We start from the raw sequence: 6944 nt of genomic DNA, 5'->3' as shown, positions 1-6944 counted from the left end.
CTCATGTGTTTGTTGATGTTGGTTGGTAGTTCCCCAATGGCCTTGAAATTGGCTATGTCAGCAAATCAAGGGGTCTCTTGTATCATCATCAATTGCTCATCCGGGAAGCTTTCATTCACTACAAGATGGTGTGCTCCTTCTTCTTCTTGTAGGATCCTTGAAAGGTGGTCAGCAACTTTATTCTCTGCTCCACTCCTATCCCTAATTTCGATGTCAAACTCTTAGAGTAGGAGGATCCATCTTATTAGCCTTGGCTTGGATTCTTGTTTGGTAAGCAAGTATTTGAGTGCTGCATGATTAGTGAATACAATTACTTTAGAACCAATGAGATATGATCTAAATTTATCAAAAGGAAAGACAATGGCAAGTAATTCCTTCTCTGTAGTGGTGTAGTTCCTTTGATTCTCATTAAGAACCTTGCTGGCATAATAAATGACATGCACCAATTTATCATTCCTCTATCCTAAAACAGCACCCACAGCAAAATCTGATGCATCACACATCAACTCAAAGGGTAGATCCCAACATGGTGGTGATATGATAGGTGCAGAGGAAAGTTTGTTCTTAAGCTCCTCAAAGGCTAACATGCATTCATTATCAAAAACAAAAGACACATTAGAGACAAGTAGGTTGCTCAATGGCTTGGCAACCTTAGAGAAGTCTCTAATAAACCTCCTATAGAAACCAGCATGTCCCAAAAAGCTTCTAATTGCTTTGAAATTGCAAGGTGGAGGTAACTTTTTAATTACCTCTACTTTTTCCCTGTCCACTTCTATGCCATTCTTTGAGATTTTATGACCAAGGACCACTCCTTCCGTAACCATGAAATGGCATTTTTCCCAGTTTAAAACAAGATTGATCTCTTGGCATCACTTTAGCACCAGGGCTAAGTGATGCAAGCAATCAGAATATGTGTTACCAAATACAGAGAAGTCATCTATAAACAACTCAATAAACCTCTCAATCATGTCTGAAAATATGGAGAGCATGTACCTTTGGAATGTTGCAGGTGCATTGCACAGTCCAAAGGGCATCCTCTTGTAAGCAAAAACACCATATGGACAAGTAAATGAAGTTTTATTCTGGTCCTTTGGGTCTACAACTATTTAGTTGTAACCCGAATAACCATCAAGAAAGCAGTAGTATTCATGTCCAGCCAGCCTCTCGAGCATTTGGTCCATGAATGGTAAGGGGAAGTGGTCCTTCCTGGTGGCTTCATTGAGCTTCCTGTAGTCAATGCACATGTGCCAACCAGTCACTATTCTTGTTGGTATCAACTAATTCTTCTTATTTGGTACAATAGTGATTCTTTCTTTCTTTGGAACTACTTGTACCGGGCTCGCCCAAGGGCTGTCTGAGATGGGGTAGATCACCCCAGCTTACCACAACTTCAACACTTCCTTCTAGACTACCTCATTCATGGTTGGATTCAACCTTCTTTGTTGTTGCCTTGAGAGCATAGCACCCTCCTCAAGTAGGATCTTGTGCATATACATTGAAGGGCTGATCCCTTTTAAGTCTGTGAGTGTCCAGCCTATAGCATCCTTGTGTTGTTTCAGCACTTGGATGAGCTCCTCTTCTTAGTCCTTACTCAAGCTTGAGTTGATGATCACTGGGTAGGTGCTGTTGTCACCTAGATAGACATATTTCAAGCTTGGTGGTAGGGTTTTTAGCTCTAGTTTTGGTGCCTCTTCTCCATTGTTGTCTTTGTGGTTTGTCATGATTGAACTTTCCATGGTTCCTTGTGGTGGTTCTTCACGTGGTGCTTGTTGCTCCAATTCCATACTTCCTTCATATTGCTCTTCTTCCAAAACTCCTTAGACTATTTGTTCTATGGTGTCCACTATCATGCATTCTCCTATTGCTTCCTTGGGATAACTCATTGCCTTGAAGACATTGAAGACCATCTTTTCCTCATGTAATCTCAAGACTAGTTCTCCTTTTTGCACATAAATGATGGCTCCAGCAGTAGTTAGGAATGGCCTTCCTAGTATAATTGAAGTGTTTGCCTCTTCTTCCATATCCAGCACAACAAAGTCAGCTGGAAAGATGAATTCTCCCACCTTCACCAATAAATCTTCCATCACTCCATGTAGAAACTTGAATGTTCTGTCAGCTAGTTGGAGTGCCATTCTTGTTAGTTTGGCTTCCTCAATTCTCATCCTTCTTATCATGTTCAAGGACATGAGATTGATGCTAGCCCCCAAGTCACATAAAGCCTTTTAAATAGTGATATCCCCTATGATGTAGGGGATTTAGAAACTCCCTGGGTCCTTCATTTTCTGGGGGAGTTTTTTTTGTATGATGGCACTACATTCCTCAGTTAGGACTACAATCTCCTTTTCTCCCCAGTTTCTTTTTCTTGTCATGAGCTCCTTCAGGAACATTGCGTATAGGGGCATTTGCTTCAGTGCTTCAGTAAATGGTATGTTGATTTGGAGCTTTTTGAGATTTCCAAAAATCTGGAAAACTGGCTGTCCTTCCCATCCTTCCTTAGGCTTTGTGGGTATGGTGCCTTTGGCACATAAGGCTTCAAGATTGGCTTTGGTGAAGATGGGCTAGGGACCTCTTCTTTCTTCCTATTTTCAGGCTTTTCTGCAGCTTCTTCTTCGTGGTTCTCATGGTTTTGGGTGGCTTATTCTATCACTTTTCCACTTCTAAGTGTGATGGCCTTGCACTCCCCTCTTGGGTTGGCCATGGTGTCACATGGAAATGTGTGTAGACATTGGGATTTTCTTGGATAAGAACCCCACTTGTACTTCCAGCTTTGAGATTGATGCACCTTGGTTCTTCAAATTCGACCTGTATTCTTCTTGGTTGGCATCTATCTTCTTTTCAGCTTGTTCTTGCTTTTCCAAGAGGGTGGAAATGGCCCCTGTGAGCTGTGATGATAGCTATGCTATTGTGGCTTCTACTCTCTCAAAGTTACCCTCGATTTTACATGGTTGTGAGGTTGGGGTTAGTGTGTCTTGATGGTAGTGTGTCTGCTGGTTAGAAGAATATGATGTGTGAGGTGGATTATGGTAAGGTCTGTTGTTATTTGACTGATGGTTGGAGTTATGATTCTGGTATTGATTGGCTTAGTATGGTTTGTTGTGATCTTGGTTGTGATTTTATTGGTTCTCCCACCCAAAATTTGGGTGGTTCTTCCATCCTGGGTTATATGTCTTGGACTTAGGGTCATATGGTGGTCGAGAGGGGTTATTCACATAGTTTGCTTGCTCACATTCAACTTCTGGTTCATTTTCTTCTTGGGGTGGTGCTTGAGCTTGGACAACTGCAACTTGATTATTTTCCATTTTATTGGTTAAGGCTGCCAATTGTACTGCAATTTCCTTGTTTTGTGCCAACAGGGCATCCACAGAATTGAGTTCCAGCACCCCCTTCTTTTGGCCTCTTTCTGAAGCATAGAAGTAGTCATTCTCAGCTACAGTTTCAATGACATCTATGGCTTCCTCAATGGTCTTCTTCTTGTTGAGTGAACCCCCTGAAGAGTGGTCCACAGCCTTCTTTGATTCATAGGTTAATCCTTCATAGAAAATGTGGAGTTGCACCCACTCATTAAACCTATCTGGTGGGCATTTTCTTGTTAGATCTTTGAACCTCTCTCAGGCCTCATAGAGTGTTTCACCATCTAGCTGTCTGAAGGTTTGCACCTCAGCTCTTAGCCTGTTAATCCTCTATGGAGGGTAAAATCTCGCTAGAAATTTGTTCACAACATCCTCCCATGTGGTTAGGCTCTCCTTGGGGAATGATTCTAACCACTTTGTTGCCTTATCTTTGAGTGAGAAAGGGAACAGAAGTAGTTTGTAGGTGTCAGGGTGTACACCATTAGACTTTACAGTATCGCATATCCTCAAGAATGTGTTGAGATGTTGATTTGGATCTTCTTGAGCACCTCCTCTATATGAACAGTTATTCTGGACTAGTGTGACGAGTTGAGGTTTCAACTCAAAGTTGTTGGCATGGATTGTTGGCTTGAGGATGTTGTTGCTACAGTTTCCTGGATTCGGGTTGATATAGGAGCCTAAGACTCGCCTCTCTTCCCCAGCTTGATTTTCAGCTCCTCCTCTAACACCTTCATGCACTTCGTCTTCCATGGTGGTTGTTAGATCTTCTTCTACTGGTTCTTCTCCAACTATACCCTTGCCTCTAGCCTCCCTCCTCAATCTAAGGAAGGTTCTCTCAGGTTCACTATCAAAAGAGGATGAAGTCTCTCCTCTTCTTCCTGTCATACAGTCAACACACAGCAAGAAAAGAGCAAGTGAAGAAATCTCTTTAGTTAAAATTAGTAATTAGCTTGAGTGATGCAATTAATCAAACAGTTAGAAGAGTGAAAGTATAAACAATGAATGGCTAAAGAAATCTCAGAAAGACAAGAAAGAAAAACAGAGATTAGAACGGAATTTAAAGGTTACACACGGAAATGAATAAGAATACAATTAAGGAGAAAAAAATAAAAATAAAAATAATGCTTAATCTAGCTCTCCAATCAGTTTAATCATTGTCAAATTCAAACCAATCCCTGGAAACGGCGCCATAAAACTTGATGGGTAGAATTCACTACCCTTTCCCAATAATATTGATGAATCTGCTCTTGGCAAGCGTACCAAAATTATCGTCAAGTATTAACCCACAGTAGAGTGGGATCGTATCCACAGAGATTGGTAGATTTGAGCAATTTTAATTAATTGGTGAATTAGTCAAGCTCAACAGAATAAGTTGTAAGTGCAGAATTATAAATGGCAGAAACATAAAGGGCAAAGGAATAAAAGAAAGCAATAAAATGCAGAAATTGAAATAACAGGAATGTAAAGGGGAATGGGATTTTGCAGAATGTAAGTAAAGCTATAAAAGAATGGGAGAGATAAGAATGGGGAAATTCATTGAGATCAGGAGATATTGTCTCTTTGGATTAAATCCCACTCATATCCTCTTCAATCATGCAACTCATTGACCTCTTGGCAATCATGATTGATTGAGCCCCAATCCCTTGGTGACTCAATCTTTCAGATATTGATCAATAGCCAATTCCTTGGTCTATTTGCTCATGAAGAGAGATATGCTTGGTCCCTGATTATACCACACATCATCATAGGTCCAGGTAGATGGAGGATTGTATGTCACCATATCCAAACACCGAAACCCAGATTCTACTCAAGTGTGAGAAGGGATTTCTAGCATGGTTTCGGGTTTCCTTTTCCAAGGTTCCCATGAAACCCATTTCGCATTCAATCTCTTTTCCAAGTTAATTGAACACTAAGCATGAAAATCGAAATTCCTTCTAGCAAATCAAAGAGAAGATGAAGAGAAGAAGAAATTCACTATCATTAATCCATCAAGTACAATAGAGCTCCCTCTCTCAATGAGAGTGAATTTAGCTACTCATAGCACAGAGAGAAAGTACAAAAGATGGATGAGATGAAGTGTGAAAACTAAAAAGTGAAATCCCTTTTATTCCTCCTCTGGAAAACACTACCAGCGTGCCACGCCATGAGACTGGCGTGTCACACCCTTCATTTGCCATGGTCCCAGAGGTTGGCGTGCCACGCCTGGATGTTCAAGTGGCATGCCAAAGTGAGATGATTGAGCTGGCGTGCCACGCCTTCGATACAAAGTGGCACGCCCAGCTTTATTTGGCCTCCTTAAGTGTTGGCGTGCCATGCCTCATCATTCAAGTTGCACGCCTTAGTGGGAGTTCTTGAGCTGGCATGACACGCCTTCGATACTAAGTGGCATGCCCAGCTTTTGCATTGTCTCCTTCTTCACTGGCGTGCCACATCTTGTTGCTCAAGTGGCACGCCCATTTACTTGCGGGTCTCATAAGCTTGGCGTGCCACGCCTTGGTCCTCAAGCGGCACGCCCAAGTGAACTCTGGGCTGGCGTGCCACGCCTTTGACACAAAGTGGCATGCCATAGTGATGGTTCTTTTAGTAACGAATTGGCGTGCCACGCCCTACTTCTGGTGTGCCACGCCCCTTTGATGGTCTTCAATTTTGCTCTCTGGAATGTTGTACCAGCGTCCCACACCTAGCTTCTGGCGTGCCATGCCAATACATTTTTGTGGCGTTTGTTCCGAGTGGCACACCTACTTCACACACCCCACTTGTTTTGTTGTTTTCTTTCCCATTTTTGATGTCTTCACCACCTGAAATCTAGCACAAACTCATTTCAAAGAAATGTACTATTATATTCATCAATTAAGGCATGAATTGCAATGATCAAATGAGATTATGCCTCTTTTATGGTCCTTTTTATGCAAGAAAAAGGGTAGATGATGTAAGTCATCAGACGCGCATGCGTCAGAGATGCATACGTGTGAACAAGTTTTGTGCTTCTACATGCATATGTCGCGTACGCATCAGTGACGCTTGCGCGTCATGTGATCCCTTTTTTTAAATTATTATTATTATCTGGTTCCTGCTCTAAAATATCTGCATGATCAGAAAATTAGTAAGAACTCAATAAAAAAATCAAATAAGTAAGAAAACTACTACCACAAAAAACAACTAAAAATGAAAAGGAGCGATCGTATCACGGTGGGTTGTCTCCCACCAAGCGCTTTTAGTTAAAGTCCTTAAGTTGGACATGTGGTGAGCTCCTTGTCATGGTACCTTGTGCTTGTACTGATCCCGGAATCTCCGCCAATGTTTGTAATTCCAATGGCCACCGGGATTCCAAACTAGGCGCATAACGCCTTCGAGCAAGTTAAAGCAAGTGACAAGGCCCCATGAGTGTTGATTGTGAGAATGAATTCCAAGGTCCCAAACCTTGCTTTTATACCCGTCTCCTTATGGATCACCATTGTTCCCACCGGGTGGCAAGCGATCTAAATTCTCACAGAGACATCCAAACAACCTTCTATACCCATTCAATTGAGCTCTACACCAATACTTGCACTTCAATTTAGAGCATGCAACCATATTGAACCTTGCTTGACAACT

The 6944-nt window shown here is 41.8% G+C and overlaps 1 non-coding gene across 1 annotated transcript; it reads left to right on the top strand.

Moving 5' to 3' along the window:
- The first annotated feature begins 3564 nt into the window (after positions 1-3564).
- LOC127741700 (small nucleolar RNA R71) lies at positions 3565-3671 on the top strand. Its single transcript, XR_008002905.1, has one exon. It is a non-coding gene; the product is annotated as a small nucleolar RNA R71 (small nucleolar RNA).
- The last annotated feature ends 3273 nt before the right edge of the window (positions 3672-6944 follow it).

This window comes from Arachis duranensis, chromosome 9, assembly GCF_000817695.3.
Source record: "Arachis duranensis cultivar V14167 chromosome 9, aradu.V14167.gnm2.J7QH, whole genome shotgun sequence".
NCBI lineage: Eukaryota > Viridiplantae > Streptophyta > Magnoliopsida > Fabales > Fabaceae > Arachis > Arachis duranensis.
The sequence above is the reverse complement of the archived record's forward strand: the minus strand, read 5'-3'. Positions and strand labels throughout refer to the sequence as shown.